This window comes from Halichoerus grypus, chromosome 7, assembly GCF_964656455.1.
Source record: "Halichoerus grypus chromosome 7, mHalGry1.hap1.1, whole genome shotgun sequence".
Lineage (NCBI taxonomy): Eukaryota > Metazoa > Chordata > Mammalia > Carnivora > Phocidae > Halichoerus > Halichoerus grypus.
Genome location: NC_135718.1, coordinates 150,924,315 through 150,943,951, shown reverse-complemented (window position 1 = coordinate 150,943,951; position 19,637 = coordinate 150,924,315).

Here is a 19,637-nt window from a genome sequence, read left to right as displayed (position 1 = left end):
GGCAATTTCATGTGTGTTCTTCAAGTGAACATGAAGATTTGAGCCTCTTGATTTGCATGATTTTGTAGGGTTTTCTGGGTCAAGTGAATAACAAACATTTTCAGAGATCACCTCAGGCCGCTTAGGGGAAAAGCTATCCATTGCATTTAGTAATTGTGTGGTCACTAGTGACCTTAATCTTGGTAAGAGCCATTCTCATGGAAGCAGAGGCCAGAGTCTCCTCTCCCCTTCTCCTTTCTCCTCCTCCCCTATATCTATTAGGTATTTCATAAGCTCTACATCATATCTGAAGATGTAGAAATGAAAGCTACACTCTTGCCTGCTCTTACGCAGCCATAGTCTTGTGTTAAAATGCGGTTGTGAAATGGGGAATTATGGGGCCGCATGGAAGGACCACCCAACACAAACTGTGTGGTCATGGGAGGCTGCTGGAAGACAATGAATAGGTATGGCTCCTTTGAAGAGTAAGGGAAGTGTGTTACATAAGGAAGATGAACATGATAACATCTGAGAAGCCGGAGAACTTGGCTAGTTCAGGAAACTGAGGATATTTTGTGTGACTGAAATAAAAGGAAAGGAAAGGAAACCAAGTCCAGCCCTAAGGTTTGGTGTGTGCAGTTAGGAGTTTGGATTTCAGCCCGACCCCTTTCAAGGGGAGGTATGTAAAGGATTTTGAGCAGATGGGTGATATGCTTCATTCCACAGGTTAGAGAGAAAGCTGACGAAGAGGAGCATGAGATTAGAAGCAAGACGTTACAAGAATCCAGCTACACAATAATGAAGGTTCAGCAGCAGCAGCAGTGGAGAAGTGACAGGAATAAGTCAGAATCAGCAGACCTTGATACTTGGTTTTGTATGGGGGAGGTGAAAATGGGAAAAGGAAGAGCCTGCTCGCTGGCTTGGGTGACCAAATCAGTGGGTGGGGACATGAGGGTAATCTCAGTATGGGATATGTTAAGATTAAAATGTCTGAAACAGACTTGAATATGTGGATCTGGGGCTCAAGAAAGAGACCTGAGCTGTGTACCATATATGTACCATATATGAATAGTCAGCACACAAATTGTGGTTGAAGTCATACATGTACAGGAAGGATCTCTCTTGGGAAGAATATGTAAAGTGAAAAGGGGATTGAGTAGGAAATCCCCCCACGTCTTAGCCCATTCAGGCTATTCTAACAAAAATACCAAAGACTGGGAGGCTTGAACAACAAACATTTATTTCTCACATTCAGGAGACTAGGAAGTCCAAGATCAAGGCACCAGGGATTGAGTATCTGGTGAGAGCCCACTCACTAGTTCATAGATGGTCTGTGCGTTTGTGTGGTGGAAGGAACGACAGAGCTCTCTGGGGCCTCTTTTAAAGGACACTAATCCCATTCATGAGGACTCCACCCTCATGACCCAACCATCTCCTAAAAGCCCCACCTCCCAATACCATCACATTGGAGATTAAGTTTCAACATGTGAATGGGGGGGGCGGAGATAGGACAACCCCAGACACAAACTTTCATTCAATAGCACCCTGGTAATACTAATATTTATGGAATGGTAAAGGAAGAGGCATTTACAAAGATTCGCTAGAAAACTGGGAAGAAATTTAGAGCATTTTAAAGGAAGTTAATAGGAAATGAGAAAATTCAAAGAACTGAGGTATTCACAACATCAAATGCTGCAGAAATGAAATGGAATACAGGTACGGAGATTTGTCTATTGCAAAGTATACAAACGGGTAAATTACAGAATGAGAATAAGGAAATGCCCAATACACAAGAAAAATGCACATTCATTCTAGGAATCAGGGAAATGGAAATTAAACAAATAATGATAATATTACCTATTAAATTGGAAAAAAATAATTTGTTAGATTCCAGTGATGAAAAAATTAGAGGAAACCAGACACACTGTTTATGGGAATATAAATTGTGCAATCTTTTTGGAGGGAAATTTGGTGTTTCCTGTCAAAATTTTAACTATCTAATACCCTTGGTACTTCGTTCTACTTGTAATAATCTATATACAAACATCCTGGCACAATGGCACAAGGATAAATGAAACATAAAATGATGTTCATTACAACATAATTTATAATGAGAGAAGTTGGAAATAACAAATACCAACCAATAGGAAGCTGGATGAAAAATTATGGTATAAACACATTCTTGGGAAAATATGGAGCCATAATACAGAATGAGACAGAACAGAATGTATTGATCTAAAAGGAATGTCTATGATATATTGCTGAGGAAAAAAATTATAGGCATATACCTATGATAGACTCCTGTTTTTGTTAAAATCTGTGAATGTGGAGAGAGTTGTGTGTTATATAGTTTATATGAATACAAAAAAATTTGAAATAATTTACATAAAACTGGAAACTAGTGTCTAACTCAGGGATGGGGTGGGAAATTTGAGTAAAGCTTTTACCCTTTATTATTTGATTTTTTACAATAAACATTCATATTCTGTGTTCCTATTCTCATCTGTTACCATATATTCAAAAGGAATAAGGTCTCCATTGGATTTAATAAATCATCACTTTCAAATGAATCATGAGAGAAAAATCTGTTTTCATTGAGTAGAGAAATAAATGAGACGTGAAGAAGTGGGTATGTGAAATCTAAACAACATTGTTTTTTATTTCTATATTTTTTATTTTCTTCTAGATTTTTATGTGGATTTTTTTTTTCAAATTTTTATCTAAATTCTAGTTAGTTAACATATAGTGAAATATTGGTTTCAGGAGTAGAATTTAGTGATTCATCACTTACATACAACACCCAGTGTTCATCTTAACAGGTACCCTCCTTAATCCCCATTACCCATCTAGCCCATTTCCTGCCTCCCTCCATCCATCCCCACCCCACACTGGTGTCCTACAATTACCCCCACCACACCCAAAAGCAAGGTTCTTGGTGAGAAAACCAAGATAGACTACAGAGAAGGACTACAGTGTGTCTGCTAAACCCCATCCTACAAAGCCAGAAACCAAGCCAGAAAGGCTTGAGAGGAGATCTCCAAAGAAAGGAGAGGAGATCCCCAAAGCTGATGCTGAAATCATAGAAGTACCTGCCAAGGAGATGCCAAACAGACCAGGCACAGGAGGCTGAAGGGCTGAAGATTTTACATGAGGTATGTGTGGTTTTGATATGTGGAGACTTCTGTGACTGAACTGTTCAAAATTCGGTTTTTCATTAAGTTTCACAAAAAGACAGTTTTGTTTTAAGTTCTTTTAAAGCTGTGTTGTTAACATGCTTCATTATTTTGGGGTCAGGGTGAGGTGAAAATGTCACTAGTAGAAGGTCGAAGAAGCAGATTGGAATGGGGGAAAAAAGCTTTCCCTTCTAGTTCCCTAGTTGAAAGAGCTCTTGGTTCCCAAGAAGAGAGATTCCCTAATATTAACACATGTCAGCCACTTGGCACAAATATATTGTTATGTAGGGAAACTAATTTTTGTACTGTTCTCTTCTCCCTTAAATCCAAAGATCCCTCCCAATTCAAATGTATTAAACATCTGAACGAGGTAATCTAGACCTTCCACAATATGAAAAAGACATCACTCAAGCTGTGGTTCCCTTTTTAGACTGTGGGAACTGAGAAATCTGGAGCTTTTGTTTTAGACTGAGCCAAGATTGGATGTTTGGAATTTTCAGCCCTATCCCCCATTCTCCAGAGAGGGGAAAGGGGCTGGAAATGGAATTAATAATTGATTATGCCCACATGATAAAACCTCCATAAAAATCCCACTATTATGGGGTTCCAGGAGCTTCTAGGTTAGTGACACACCCCAACTCCAAGGGGTCAAGACCTTCCCAGACCTTGCTCAATATATCTCTTCACCTGGCTACTCATCTGTATCCTTTATCATATCCTTTATTATACAATAAACTGGTAAACATGTAAGTAAGTGTTTCCCTGAGTTCTGGGAGTTGTTCTAGCAAATAACCAAATCCATGGGGAAAGGTCATCGGAACCTCCAATTTGTAAACAAGCTGGACAGAGCTTGTGGATAACCTAAGGACCTACTACTTAGAATTGGCATCTGAAGTAGGGAGAATTCTCATGGAGCTGAGCCTTTTAACCTGTGGGGCCTGGACTAACTCCAATTAGTGTCAGAGTGGAATTTAATTGTAGGACACACGGCTGGTACCACAGAGAATTGGTTGGTGTGGGGGAAATGCCCACATACCTGCTCTCAGAAGAGTTGAGTGTGGTAACACTGTGAATGTAAAGGGAAGACATGGGAGGAAGAGTGGGTTCTTCCCACTCACAGCCCATTTATCTTTTCCTTCTATGTGGTGTGGGTGCAATTTGGACCTGTTTTTTTTTAAGATTTTATTTATTTGAGAGAGAAAGAGAGAGAGAAACAGCATGAGAAGGGAGAGAGTCAGAGGGAGAAGCAGGCAGTCCTGCTGAGCCAGGAGCCCGATGCGGGACTCGATCCCAAGAGTCCGGGATCATGACTCAAGCCGAAAGCAGTCACTCGACCAACTGAGCAACCCAGGCGCCCTGCAATTTGGACCTTAATGCTCTTGCTTAGAAGATGCCCTTCCCCAAAATATCTTGGCCATCTTTCTCTTCTTGGCTCTCTCTCTACCTTCTTTCTCTTCTGACTAGATAAGGGATCCAATCTTTTCTGGCAATCTGATCACCATTTGTGTATTTACATACATCGGTGGTAATTTATTCAATTTATATGGTCACTTTTTATCATAACTGAAAGAACAAATATAGTTTTATGTCTTATCATGCCTGATGTATACCCTTGGAACATAGCAAAAACTCAGATAACATTTGGAAAATAATCAGCCCATGGATGTGGCCAGATGTGATAATATCTTTTTCCTTGGCATGGATGGTAGACTGTGACTATCTGGTAATTGGCTCTATGAGAGTACTCTTTGAGTACATTTCCTCAAACTTGACAAACCTAAAAACCATTCAGAATTAATTTGTTCACAAGTTCCAGCCCATTGCATGTCCCCAAGTCTAAAATGAGACAATATGGGGGCACCTGGGTGGCTCAGTCGTTAAGCGTCTGCCTTCGGCTCAGGTCATGATCCCAGGGTCCTGGGATCGAGCCCCATGTCGGGCTCCCTGCTCGGCAGGAGCCTGCTTCTCCCTCTCCTCCCCACTTGTGCTCTCTCTTGCTATGTCTGTCACTACCGTCTCTCTCTCTCTCTCAAATAAATAAATAAAATTTAAAAAAATAAAAAAATAAAATGAGACAATATGTTAGTGTTGAGTACATGCATGCTCATTTAGCACACCTAATGTCCTTATAAGAATGGGAAAGTAGATGATACAGTCTGACATGGTCACAGTCTACAAGACAATGTGTTCTGAATGCCAAACAATCAAACTGCAAAGAATATCATTAGTTATTCCAAAAAGGTAGAAGATAAGGAAACTGTGGGAAAATTACAGAATATGACAATGTTGAGGGAAAGAACTACTATTTAACTAGCTCCTGAGTCAGACTTTAGACAAGGGGCTTAACACATGTTATCTCATTTATTCCTTGAAGGGACTTTAGGAGATAGACATTGTTGTCCTTATCTTTCAGTTGTCTAACTGTGGGAATCACCACCATTTACCTGCTGAACATATTGCTCCCTCACAAGAGAATGAGTCTCAAGACAGCCCTCACTCCACCCTCACTCCTGTCTGATCTACATGGCTTTATCTCTCTAAGAAAGCCAGTCCAAGGATCATTTCCTTCCAAGTCTTGGAGGTAATCTCTAAACCCTTGGAATAGCAAGCCCAATAGAAGTGTCTTTATTTGCTAGGGCACCTTGTACCAATCAGATAGTGACAATGTGATTCAGAGTGGGGGCTTTGGGTCATATATATAAGCTCAACATCCTGAAGGCCGGAAAATTGAAATCAGCTATACGGGTGCCTAAATGATGAAGCCCCAATACTGACTCTGGACACCAACACTTGGGTAAGCTTCCCCGACTGACAATACTCCATGTGTATTGTTACACATCATTGTCGGGATGAATTAATGTTGCCTATGACTCAATGGACAGAGGACAACTCAAGTTCTGCATTTGAAACCCTTCTGAACTCTGCCCTGTGCATCTCTTCCTTTGACTGATTTTAATCTGTATCTTTTCCCTGTAATAAACCATAACCATGAGTATAATAGCTTTTAGTAAATTCTGTGACTCCTAGTGAATTATCAAAATTGAATGTGGTTTTGGGAAGCCCCTGAACTTGCAATTAGAAACTTGTCAGAAATGAGGGAGTTCCTAGGGACTGGCCCTAGCTTTACAGTTGGTCAACATTCACGGTTCCTTTCTGGAGGTTGAGGGAGGGTAGATAGAGGTTCCAACACCTTCTCTTTGGGACCTTCCAGAATTATAGGCATGCTCAATCATCAGAGGTGGGGACTTATAACAAAGAGGTTAAAACAATGGCTCTCTACTTTTCTGTGAATGTACTAGAGGGGATTAAATTGCATTCACAGTTATCACATTATTCTCCTAGTTACCCTCCACTGCTCCCATTATTTGAGTAGAAGTGTTTATAACTCTGACCATGATGTTCTAGTCTCAGGAAGTAAATTTCTTTCCTGTTACAGTAAACGTGGCATCTTCTTTTAAGATAAACAAAATTGGCAAACCACCTAGACCAAGATAAAAAGAAAGAAGACTCAAATAAATAAAAACAGAAATGAAAGAGGAGACATTACAACTGACACCACAGAAATACAAAGCATCATAAAAGACTACTATGAATAATTAAATGTCAAGAAACTGGATAACTTAGGAGAAATGGATAAATTCCTAAAAACATGCAGCCTATGAAGACTGAATCATGAAGAGATAGGAAATTTGAACAGACACATAATGAGAAAGGAGATTAAATCGGTAATCAAAAACCTCTCAACAAGGAAAAGACCAGGAACAGATAGTTTCACTGGTGAATTCTACCAAACATTTAAAGAATTAATACCAATCCTTATCAAACTCTTCCAAAATATTGAAGAGAAAGGAACATTCCTAAACTTGTTTTTTGAGGCTAACATTATAATAATACCAAAGCCAGATAAGGACACTACAAGAAAAGAAAACTACAGGCCAATATCCCTGATGAATATAGATGCAAAGATTCTCAACAAAATACTAGCACACCAAATTCAACAACACATTAAAAGAACCATACACAGGGGCGCCTGGGTGGCTCAGTCGGTTAAGCGTCTGCCTTCAGCTCAGGTCATGATCCCGGGGTCCTGGGATCGAGCCCCGCATCGGGCTCCCTGTTTGGCGGGGAGCCTGCTTCTCCCTCTCCCACTCCCCCTGCTCGTGTTCCCTCTCTTGCTGTCTCTCTCTGTCGAATAAATAAATAAAATCTTTAAAAAAATAAAAAATAAATAAAAAAATAAAAAAATAAAAGAACCATACACCATGATCAAGCAGAATTTATCCCTGGGAATATTCTGCATATGCAAATAAATGTGATAAATCACATTAATAGAATGAAAGATAAAATCATATAATCATCTCAGTAGATGCAAAAAACCTTTGACAAAATTCAACATCTTTTCTGGGGCACCTGGGTAGCTCAGTCAGTTAAATGTCTGCCTTCGACTCAAGTCATGATCCCAGGGTCCTGGGATCAAGCCCCACATCAGGGTCCCTGCTCAGCTGGGAGCCTGCTTCTCCCTCTCCCTCTGCCTGCCGCTCCCCCTGCTTGTGCTCTCTCCCCCTCTCTCTCTGTCAAATAAATAAATAAAATCTTTAAAAAAAAATTCAACATCTTTTCATGATAAAAGCTCTCAACAAATGAGGTATAATAAAGGCCATATATGGCAAAATCACTATACTCAATGGTGAAAGATTGAAAACTTCCCACTAACATCAGGAACAAGACAAGTGTACCCACTCTCACCACTAGTATCCAATATAGTGCTGGAAGTCCTAGCCAGAACCATTAGGCAAGAAGAAGAAATAAAATCATCCAATTTGAAAGGAAGAAGTAAAATTGCTAAATTGTTCTAAAGACTCTACCAAAAATCTGTTAGAACTAATAAAGGAATTTGTTAAATTTGCAAGAAACAAAATCAACCCACAAAAATCAATTGCATTTCTATGCACTGACAACAAACTATCTGAAAAAAATAAAGAAAACAATCCCATTTACAATAGCATCAAAAAGAACAAAATATTTAGGAATAAATTTAACCAAGGAGGGGAAAGATCTGTATACTGAAAATTACAAGACATTGATGACAGAAATTGAAGAAGATACACGTAAATGGAAAGATATCCTGTATTCATGGCTTACAAAAATTCATATTGATAAAATGTCCATCCAACCCAAAGCCATCTATAGATTCAATGCAACCCCTATCCAGATTTCAGTGGCATTTTTACAGAAATAGAAAAATTCATATCAACCCACAAATAGCTGTAGCAATCTTGAGAAAGGAGAACAAAGTTGGAGGCATCACACATCCTGATTTCAAACTTTATTACAAAGCTATAGTAATCAAAATAGTATGGTACTGACATTAAAACAGACACATAGAGGGGACGCCTGGGTGGCTCAGTCAGTTAAGCTTCTGAATCTTGCTTTTAGCTCAGGTCATGGTCTCAGGGTCATGAGATCAAGCCCTGCGTCAGGCTCTGCGCTCAGCGGGAGTCTGCTAGAGATTCTCTCACCCTTTCTGTCTCCATTTGCCCCTCTACCACTTTCTCTCTTTCTCACAAATAAGTAAATAAATATTTAAAAATAAAAAAAACAGACCAACAGAACAGAATTGAGAGCCCAGAAATAAACCCACAGATATATGATCAACTAATATTTGACGAGGGAGCCAAAAATACTCAATAGGGAAAATATAGTCTTCAATAAATGGTGCTGGGGGGCGCCTGGATGGCTCAGTCGTTAAGCGTCTGCCTTCGGCTCAGGTCATGATCCCAGGGTCCTGGGATTGAGTCCCGCATCGGGCTCCCTGCTCCGTGGGAAGCCTGCTTCTCCCTCTCCCGCTCCCCCTCCCCCTGCTTGCGTTCCCTCTCTCGCTGTGTCTCTCTCTGTCAAATAAATAAATAAATAAATCTAAAATAAATAAATAAAATAAATAAATGGTGCTGGGAAAACTGGTTATTTACACGCAAAAGAATAAAATTGGACTCTTTATCTTACACCACTTACAAAAATGAACTCAAAATGGATTAAAGACTTAAATTTAAAACCTGAAACTGTAAAACTTCTTGAAGAAAACATAAAAAAAAAGCTCTTTGACACAGGTTTTGGAAATGATTTTCTTGGATATAACACCAAAACCACAAGCAAAAAAGCAAAAGTAAACAAGTGGGGCTACATCAAACAGAAAGGACCTGCATAACAGACGAAACAATCAACTAATTGAAAAGACACTCTCCAGAATGAAAGAAAGTATTTGCAAACCATCTTTCTGATAAAGGGTTATTATCCAAAACATATAAGGATCCCATACAACTCAATAACAAACAAACAAGCAAACCCACAAATAATCCAGTTTAAAAACAGATAGAGGACATGAACATTTTTCCAAAGAAGACATAAGGATGGCCAACAGGTATATGACCTATTAGCTTCATGAACTTGGACATCAAAATTTCTCCCCAGATTTGGGGAGTTCTCAGCCATTATTTCTTTTAAAAAGCTCTCTGCTCCTTTCTCCATCTCTTCTCCTTCTGGGTCTCCCCAGTAACGCATTGATTGTTTCTTTTAATGGTATCCCATAATCCATGTAGATTTCTTTCACAATTTTCATTCTTTTTTCTTTGTTCTCCTCTGATGGAATGATTCAAATAACCTGCCTTCTAGTTCACTAATTCTTCTGTCTGGTTGAGCTTGATGTTGGAGCTCTCTGTTGAATCCTAAAGTTCAGTTATTGTATTATCCAACTCTAGGATTTATGTTTTGAGGGGTCTTCTTATGGTTTCTATTTTTTGTTGTTGTTTAATTTCTCATTTATTCATGCATTGTGTTCCAAATTTCATTTAATTATCTATCTGTTTTCTCATAGCTTACCAAATTTCTTTGAGAAGATTATTCTAATTATTTGTCAGACAGTTCATAAATCTCCATTTCTTCAGGGTCAGCCATTGATGATTTATTAGTTTCCTTTGTTGGTGTCATGTTCCCTTGATTATTCATGATCCTTGTGGCTTTGCATTGGTGCCTGCACATTTGAGGAAGTAGGCACCTCTTCCAGTTTAAAGACTGACTTCGGCAGGCAGAGCCCTTCACCACGAGAGATCCTGGGTGGGTTTGCTGCTGAAGTCCTTGGACTGGGAAGTCTGGTGCCTGGGTCAGCAGGTGGGCAAGCCTGGTGCTTGGGTACACTGGTGCCTGAGTCCATGGATCAGGCCTAAAGCTTGGGTTCACTGTATTGGGACCACAGGAGCCAACCAGGCATTGGAGACAACTTTGATGGGCCTGGCATCTGGATGGTTCCACAGGGACCAGGCAGGTGCTGAGATGGGCCAGGTTTTTTGGGAGCCAGCCTAGAGTCTGGGGCGATGCAGAATGACATGGGGCTAGTGTAAGCCTGGAGCCTAGGGCCATGGGGGTTAGCCTGGAACCTGGGGCCTTGGGAGCTGGTCTGAAGGTTCATCTGAGGGAACCAGTCTGGAGCAAGCCAAGAGCCTGGGTCCACAGGAGCCAGTCTAAAGTCTGGGTCTGCAGGGGTTGGCCTGGGACTAGGATGGGCTGGGGACCTGGGGCTGCAATAGTCAGCCTGGTGCTGGGCCCTGCTAGGAACCTGGGTTCCCAGGAGCCTGCCAGGGCAGAGGGCATGAGGAGAGACAGTCCAGGCATATGGCTCATCAGCATTCCTCTCTTGAAGTCTAGAACTAAGACTTCATTTATTTATGCCTGCCTCTTTATAAGTGATTAGAAGCTGTTTTAAGTGAGTTAATTAAAATAATAGCTAATGTTTATTGAGGACTTACTACAGGGTAGTCTTTATGCCATTTTTTTTTTAAGATTTTATTTATTTAATTGACAGAGAGAGAGAGAGTGAGAGAGGGAACACGAGCAGGGGGAGTGGGAGAGGGAGAAGCAGGCTTCCTGCTAAGCAGGGAGCCTGATGCAGGGCTCGATCCCAGGACCCTGGGATCATGACCTGAGCTGAAGGCAGATGTTTAATGACTGAGCCACCCAGGTGCCCCAGTCTTTATGCCATCTTAATATGGATTATCTCATTTAATACTTACAATCTTGTTGACTAAGAACTATGGTTATCTCCATTTCCCAGGTGAGGAAATGGAGGCATAAAGCATCAGTCACCTTGTTCAAGACCAAAGAGGGAGGACAGAACTAGGACTCATGTGTAGGCCATGTGGCTGGAACATCTGTGTGCTTGCCCACTCACTGGGCAACACTGCCAGATTGAGAGAGGGGGAGGCATGAGTCATGCTGACAGAGGTGAGCAGGGCAGCTCTGCTGTGAATGACAAGGAATATGGACAATTTATGGGTCAATGGGTGGACTGTGAGCATGTTAGACATTTCTTACATCACCTCCTCCCCCATGTCCCATCTTCTCAAAAAGGTTGAATGAAGAGATGTCAGAGAAAGCTTCTAGTTGTTTTCTCCTCCAACCAAATGGAAACGATCATATGTTAAAGCAGGAGAAATGGAGGTTAGACCCAGAGAAGAACCATGTTCTGAGATACTGAAGTAGAAGACCAGCAGAGAGAGGGGCTGGGACTGGCCTTGCCTAAAGAGATTACTTTCCAGTCCTTCAGGATTGAGGGAGTTTCCACTTGTGCAGGCACAAGACCAGGGGTAGCCAAGGCTCCTCTGCTCTCCTTTCTTCTGTCCTACTTTTCACATTTCAGAAGTTGTGAACTGAGCAAGGACTGGCTCTGAGCTCTGGACATCTGGATAAATTCCCACACCCAGTGAAACTTCCAGGAGCCCAGCACAGGACAGCTATCATGAGGCCATCCCCTCCCACTGCCACCCCACATGTCTTGTAGTCACGGTAGTATTGCCCTTTAGAGTTACAAAGTGCTTTCACATCCACTTCACAGTTTTGCACCCACAACAACCCATGAGGTAGGTAAGAGAAGGCAGTTTTATTTTGACTTAACGGGTGAAGAAACGATGAGTCATACTGCTCTGTGCTTAGACTCTACCCCTCACAGTCCTTGGCCTCTGCATCATAATTATTGTCTTATGTATATATTTCTCCCAAAAGAGCATGGCTTATTTGAAGGCAGACAATTTTCTTTCTGTGTATTTTCAACACACAGTACAGTGGGTGATAAAAGTTGTGTTAATGACAAGTGAGGAGCACCAACCAGGGATGTGGTCTAGGGCTCTCTGCCATACATTGTACTTGATGGATAGATTATTGGGTGTTTGGGGTCAGTGTGTGGGAGTCTAATCACACCAAGCACTGTCCTGAGCACAAGAAAGGGCTAGCCTCCCTTTCCAGAGCCTCCTTCCTCAAAGGACATGTCACATGATTGATGAAACCAGAGACAGAATGTAGGTTAAGAGATGTAGAAACTGGAATGTACACTAGACATGTGAGACGTGATAATAATTCTTTCACCTCTGACCACTTAGAAGTGACTCTTAGACACTGGGGGCAGTTCAGGAAAGCATAGTCACAGATTCAAAGCTCACTGATCTAACAGGACATGACAATCAGCAGAGTCCAACCAACTGCAGAGCAGTAACCAGGGCCCAGAGAGGAAGGGCAAGTGCTCCCAGCTTCCCACACTGGGCTTGAGAATTTTGGTGTGTAGCTCTGCCAACAGGCATGTAGACTCTATGGCTGTGTTACAGGGAAGCCACCAGCCAATGAGAAAGTAATATTCTCATTGGACCGCAGCTGGTTTCTATGAAGTCTCAAAGTATTAAATTATTAGTTATATGCACTCCCGGGGATGTTTTAACATTAATTTAAATATTTCAGAGTGAGTTGGAAAAAGCATTCTATTGAAGATGTACAAAAATTTGGTCAAATTGTGATGAAAGCATATTAGTGAGAAAAATATCAAAAAGTTCCTATAGATTTTTTACCTTGAAATTTAAAGTTCTCTATTTCACATTTTAATTTCATGCTTAGTTATTTTACAAAGAAAAAAATTTTAATGATAATTGAGTGCAAAATCACATCATAAGAAAAGTGACTGCTGTGCTTGCTCTACAGCCATTTTGCATAATAATCTAATTATAGGTGTTTTGAAAAAGAAATAACTATTGAAAAAGATATTTTTAAATTAGATGAGTTGTAACTGTCATGGTTTAGATGAATAACCGTTTCTCACTTTGAGATGACACAGATTTCACCCTGGAAATATACGAGCATTATTTTCTTTACAAATTTTCTTTCATCCCCTAGAGTTTTTGAATCTTCCCCCATATTCTGCTCTGCCACCATACCAATCTCACAGAAAATGGAGTCCTGAGTCCCTGAGAAATCCCATCCCTTTTCTACTCCCAATTTTCCTCTCCAAATAGAAAAAAAAGGAATGATGGGTATCATTCATAATTACTCAAATTTATTACTCAAGACAATCACTCATTCATTTAACACATGTGTCGAGGATGTGCTATGTACCAGGCACTATTCTAGTTGCTGAGAATAGAGTAGTGAACAAAACAAAGTCTTTCTTCTTATGGTTCTTGGATTTTAGTGTGGTAGATACTATGGAAAATAATAATAACAACTTTATTCTATTCTAGGGAATAGAAAGTAGAAGATCAGAGAGTGATATTTTAACAAGGGGACAAGAAAGCCCCCTCTAATAAATAACATTGAGTAAATCTTAAGGAAGAAATAGCCATGTGGATATCTGAGGGAAAAGCTTTCTTGTAGTGCAAAGACCTTGAGGTGTGCTTGGGGTATTCATGAACAGTGAGGGGCTAGTGTAACAGGTGTGGAAAAAGATAGGGCGAAAGAGCTAGGAGATGACATCACAAAGGTAGCTAAGAGCCATTATGTAGGGTTGGAGGCCCTGAAAAGTACTTTACATTTTATCCTAAGTGATATGGGAAACAACCGGCAAGCTGAAGAATAACATGATTTGGTTTATGTGTTAAAATTATCTCTCTAGTGGGGCACCTGGGTGGCTCAGTCATTAGGTGTCTGCCTTCGGCTCAGGTCATGATCCCAGGATCCTGGGATTGAGCCCTGCATTGGGCTCCTTGCTCAGCAGGGAGCCTGCTTCTCCCTCTCTTTCTGCCTGCACTCCCCCTGCTTGTGCTCTCTCTCTCTGTGTCAAATAAATAAATAAAATCTTAAAAAAAAAAAAAAAGTATCTCTGGGGCGCCTGGGTGGCTCAGTCATTAAGCGTCTGCCTTCGGCTCAGGTCATGATCCCAGGGTTCTGGGATTGAGCTCCACATCGGGCTCCCTGCTCCACGGGAAGCCTGCTTCTCCCTCTCCCACTCCCCCTGCTTGTGTTCCCTATCTTGCTGTGTCTCTCTCTCTCTGTCAAATAAATAAAATCTTTTAAAAAAATGTATCTCTCTAGTGGCCTGTGAAGAATAGGTTATAGAGGTAGAAGCAAAGATATTAGTTAAGGGATGCCTGGGTGGCTCAGTCGGTTAAGCGGCTGCCTTCGGCCCAGGTCATGATCCCAGGGTCCTGGGATCGAGTCCCACATCGGGCTCCTTGCTCAGCAGGGAACTTGCTTCTCCCTCTCTCTCCCTCTGCTTGTGCTCTCTCTGTCAAATAAATAAAATCTTTAAAAAAAAAAAAAAGATATTAGTTAAATAGCCATTGCAATAGTGCCAGCAAGAGATGGTAGTGGTGAAGGCTGATAAGTGTGATAAGAAGGGGTCAGGTTCTAGGCATATTCCAAAGTAAAAACAATAGAATTTGCTGATATATGAGATATGAGATATATGAGATATGAGAAAGTAAATCAAGGATAATTATAATTTTCTGACATGAGAAACTTAATGACTAGAGCTACAATTTACTGAAATGAAGACAAGTGGAGGAGGAGGTAAAAGGTAGGGAAGCAAGAGTTTGATTAGGCACATGTGGAGTTTGGGATGCCTGTTATACATTCAAATGGAGATGCTGTGTAGGTGACTGGATATACAAACCTGGAATTCAGGAAAGAGGTCAGAGCTGAAAAAAAAATTGGGTATTTCAAACCAAGAGACTGGATGAGACTGACTAAGGAATTGGGATGAATAAAGAAATGAGTAAGTGTAAGGACTAAACCCAGAAACTTGTCGATATTTATAGATGGAAGAAATTTGCATCATTGGGCAAAGGAAAATGAGAAGCCTTGGGTAAGAAAGAACCAAGAGACTGATGAATCACTGACCTCTACCTCTGAAACCAATAATACATTATATGTTAATTGAATTTAAATAAAAAATTTTTTAAAAAGGAAAGAAAGAAAGAACCAAGAGAGAGTGGAGCCTCATGGGCCAAAATGTCTTTAAAAAGAGAAAATGATTAAAAAATGTTGCTGATATGTTTTATGTTACAGAGGCAATTACTGTCTGTTTCAACATATGCTTTCTTTTTCAATATCTCTCCACATGTCTCTTGATGGGATGCCCCAGGATTTTTCACTGATGTCATTCTGCCCAATTTAGCCCCTTCCCATATCAAAACAGTTTATTTTCCCCATCTTCCCAGAAACCTTGGCTTTGTCATCTCTAGGACAAAGAAAACCATGACAGGAATCACTAAAGTGAAATTAAATGAGACTGAAGCATCTGCTTCAAAACCATGGCTCGGTAGGTTTCAACAAAACACCTCCTCTCCAACCTCATTCTTTTTGCCAAGAATGTCAGCAATCAAAATCACAACATTTCAAAGCTACTGTTTCTACCATTGCCACATTTGTAGTAGCATGGTTTACAAATGGGTGATAGCTCATAATGGAAAAATCACTGGCTTGAAGTCACAATATTTGTGTTCTATCTTGACTCTGCTAATAAAACATTGGGGAAAATATCTCTCTATCTCTTAATCAAATTAGGTCAAGATTAGTAAACAAGTGTCAACCTGTAAGCCAAGTTAGAAAAATATAGTTGTCTGCTGGAGTCCTTGTTTACTCTTATTAATTCTCATAATTTGTCTGCAGATTCTTTTGGATTTCCTATGTCAGCAGTGATATGATCAGAAAGTAATGACAATTTGTCTCTCCTTTTCTAATCCACATGCATCTTATTTATTTTTCTTGTCTCATTGCTTTGGCCAAGACACTAGTTAACCAATGAATAGTAGCAGTAACTGGAGCAATTCTTATCTTATTCCTTACTTTGATAATATTGCTTCTCAAGGCTCACCATTTTCATGTGATGTTTGCTATAGTTTTTTTTTTTTACAAATTTTTAAAATTATGAGTAAATATTAAATTTTACCAAATCTTTTATTACATCATCTGAAATGATCATATGTTATGTTGCCTTTAGTTAATGTGATGGATTACTGATAAATGTTTATAATATTGGCCCATTCTCACATTCCTGGGATAAATGATATTTGATCATGATGTATTTTTAACACACCACTGGATTTGATTTGTTCATGTTTCATTTAGGATCTTTGCAACTATGTTCATAAGTGATACTGGTCTATAATTTTCCTTTCCTGTTTTTGTATGATTTTGGTATCAAGGTTCCTTTTAGATACATATACACTCCCTTCTCCTCATGTATTGTGGGTTTCTGCACAGTTTTGCATTCACAGAAATTGTTATCTTAATTTTCAGCAAGGCTATAGACTTTAATACATTTGGAAATGTTTCATCTATCATTACTGTGTTTTTCAAGTTAGATAAAAAAAGTTATCTATGTTGGATTCATTTCACCAATTAACAAAAAATCCCTTTTAAGGATTTCACCATTATTTCAATGGAGTCAGAAGAGAGAAAAGATATAAAAACACATGGTCACACCCCTCATTCCAGAAAAGATGAAGTAGACGCATTTCTCTTTATTTTTCCCACTAAGTATAGTTAAAAATACTGGACATTATATATAAAACACAACCACAAGATAATTCTAAAAGCTGAAGAGAAAAAAGCCCAACTGGGGACTTCTAGATCCAAGGAATGACATAGTAGTTAGTTCCTTGGGTTTTCTTTTTTTTTTTTTTTTTTTTTAAGATTTTATTTATTTATTTGACAGAGAGAGACACAGCGAGAGCAGGAACACAAGCAGGGGGAGTGGGAGAGGGAGAAGCAGGCTCCCCGCAGAGCAGGGAGCCCGATGCGGGGCTCGATCCCAGGACCCTGGGATCAGGACCTGAGCCGAAGGCAGACGCTTAACGACTGAGCCACCCAGGCGCCCCGAGTTCCTTGGGTTTTCTTTTTGTCACCTATATATCCTGGGTTGTGTGTTTGACAAGACAGTAACCCAGAAATGCCAATCCCAAGAAAAATCTACTTTCTCTTTGCAAAGAACTTGAAAATATGCCACCTAGCAAGACAGAAGCATTTAGAAAATAACCACACTCTTCCAGCCAAATAACACTGGAAAAATGTAAGACCCCTTTCTATCAACAAAGGCCAAGTGGTAAATCTAGACCTCCACTCTGGGTGGCTCAGTTGGTTAAGCGTCCCACTCTTGATTTCAGTTCAGGTCATGATCTAAGGGTTATGGGATCAAGCCCCATTGGGCTCCACACTGGGAGTGGAGCCTGCTTGGGATTCTCTCTCCCTCTCCTTCTGCCCCTCCCCTGCTCACTCTCTCTTTCTCTAAAACAAAACAAAACAAAACAAAACAAAAACTGTTCAAACAGATACACTCAAGATACATTATAGATAAATCAAAATGGAATTATAAAAAAATATTCAAGTAACCCACAGAATGGTTAGGAAAGTAAAACAGAAGAAGAACAACAACAATAGCAAAGAAGAAACAAAGAAATAATAAAATGGCAGACTTAAGCCCTAATATATCAATAATTACATCATGTAAATGAATAGATAACCCCAGGATATACCCATGCAAGTATGGCCAAATGATTTTTGAGTAAATTGCAAAATCAGTTAAATATAGGAAGGATAATCTTTTCAACATATAGTGCTGGAACATTTGTACATCTGCAGGCAAAAAATGAACCTCAACCTAAACTTCACACATCACACAAAAATTAACTCAAAGTGGATCAGAGATTTCAACATAAAATATAAAACCATAAAATTTTTAGAAAAAAAATGTAGGATAAACCTATGAAACCTAGGACTAGTTAAATGTGTTTAGACATGACACCAAAAGCACAATCCATAAAAGAAAACAAATTGATAATTGAACTTGACCAAAATTTAAAATTTTGCTCTGCAAAAGACCCTATTAAGATGAAAAAAGGGGGGACGCCTGGGTGGCTCAGTCGTTAAGCGTCTGCCTTCGGCTCAGGTCATGATCCCAGGATCCTGGGATCGAGCCCCACATCGGGCTCCCTGCTCTGCGGGAAGCCTGCTTCTCTCTCTCCCACTCCCCCTGCTTGTGTTCCCTCTCTCACTGTGTCTCTCTCTGTCAAATAAATAAATAAAATCTTTAAAAAAAAAAAAAAAAAAGATGAAAAAAGGGGGCCCCTGGGTGGCTCAGTCGGTTGGGCATCTGCCTTCAGCTCAGGTCATGATCCCATGGTCCTGGGATCGAGTCCCGTGTTGGGCTCCCTGCTCAGCGAGGAGTCTGCTTCTCCCTCTCCCTCTGCCTGCCACTCTGCCTACTTGTGCTCTCTATCTCTCTGTCAAATAAATAAATAAAATCTTTAAAAAAGAAAAAAAGACAAAAAAAGACGTTACAGACAAGGAGAAAATATTTGCAAACAACTTATCTAATAAAGGACTGTATCTAGAATATATAAAGAACTCTCAAAACTCAACAGTAAAAAAAAACAAAGAATCTGATTATGTAACAGACAAAAGACATGAATAGATGTTTCGTGAGGATATATGAATGCAGATAAGCACGTGAAAAAGTGTTCATCATCATTAGCTTTTAGGAAATGCAAATTAAAACCATGATAAGATATTCCTACACATCTATTAAAACTATGAAAATAAAATATAATAACAAAACCAAATGCTGATGAGGATATAGAAGAATTGAATCTGTTACAAAGTACTAGTGGGAATGTAAAATGTTACAACTCTAAAAAATATTTTGGCAGCTTCTTAAGAAATTAAACATACATTTACCATATGACCCAGCAATCATATTCCTGGGCATTTATCCCAGAGAAATTTTTTGCTTTTTGTATTTTGAAGATCTGTGATTACTAGTGATACACATTTATGATTGTTATGCCTTCCTAATAAACTGATCCTTTGTCATTATGAAATGTCCATCTTTATCACTTTGTCCTAAAGTCTACTTTATCTGATACCAATAGAGCTAGTCCAGCTTTCTTATGCCTAGTGGCTGAATGATATGTCTGTATCCATCCATTTACTTTCAGCCCAACTGTGTCTTTATTTGTAAGCTCACCTCTTGTAGACAGCATTAATTTGGTTTTGTCTTCTTATTCATTTAAAAATCTTTGCTTTTTAATTGGAGTGTTTAGTCTATTTATGCTTAGTGTAATTACTGATATAGTTGAATTTAGATATGCCATTTTATTATGTTTTCTGCTTACTCTTTTTTTTTTTTTTTTTTTTGGTGTCACTGTTTCTCCTCTCTTTTCTTCTTAAAAGTTATTT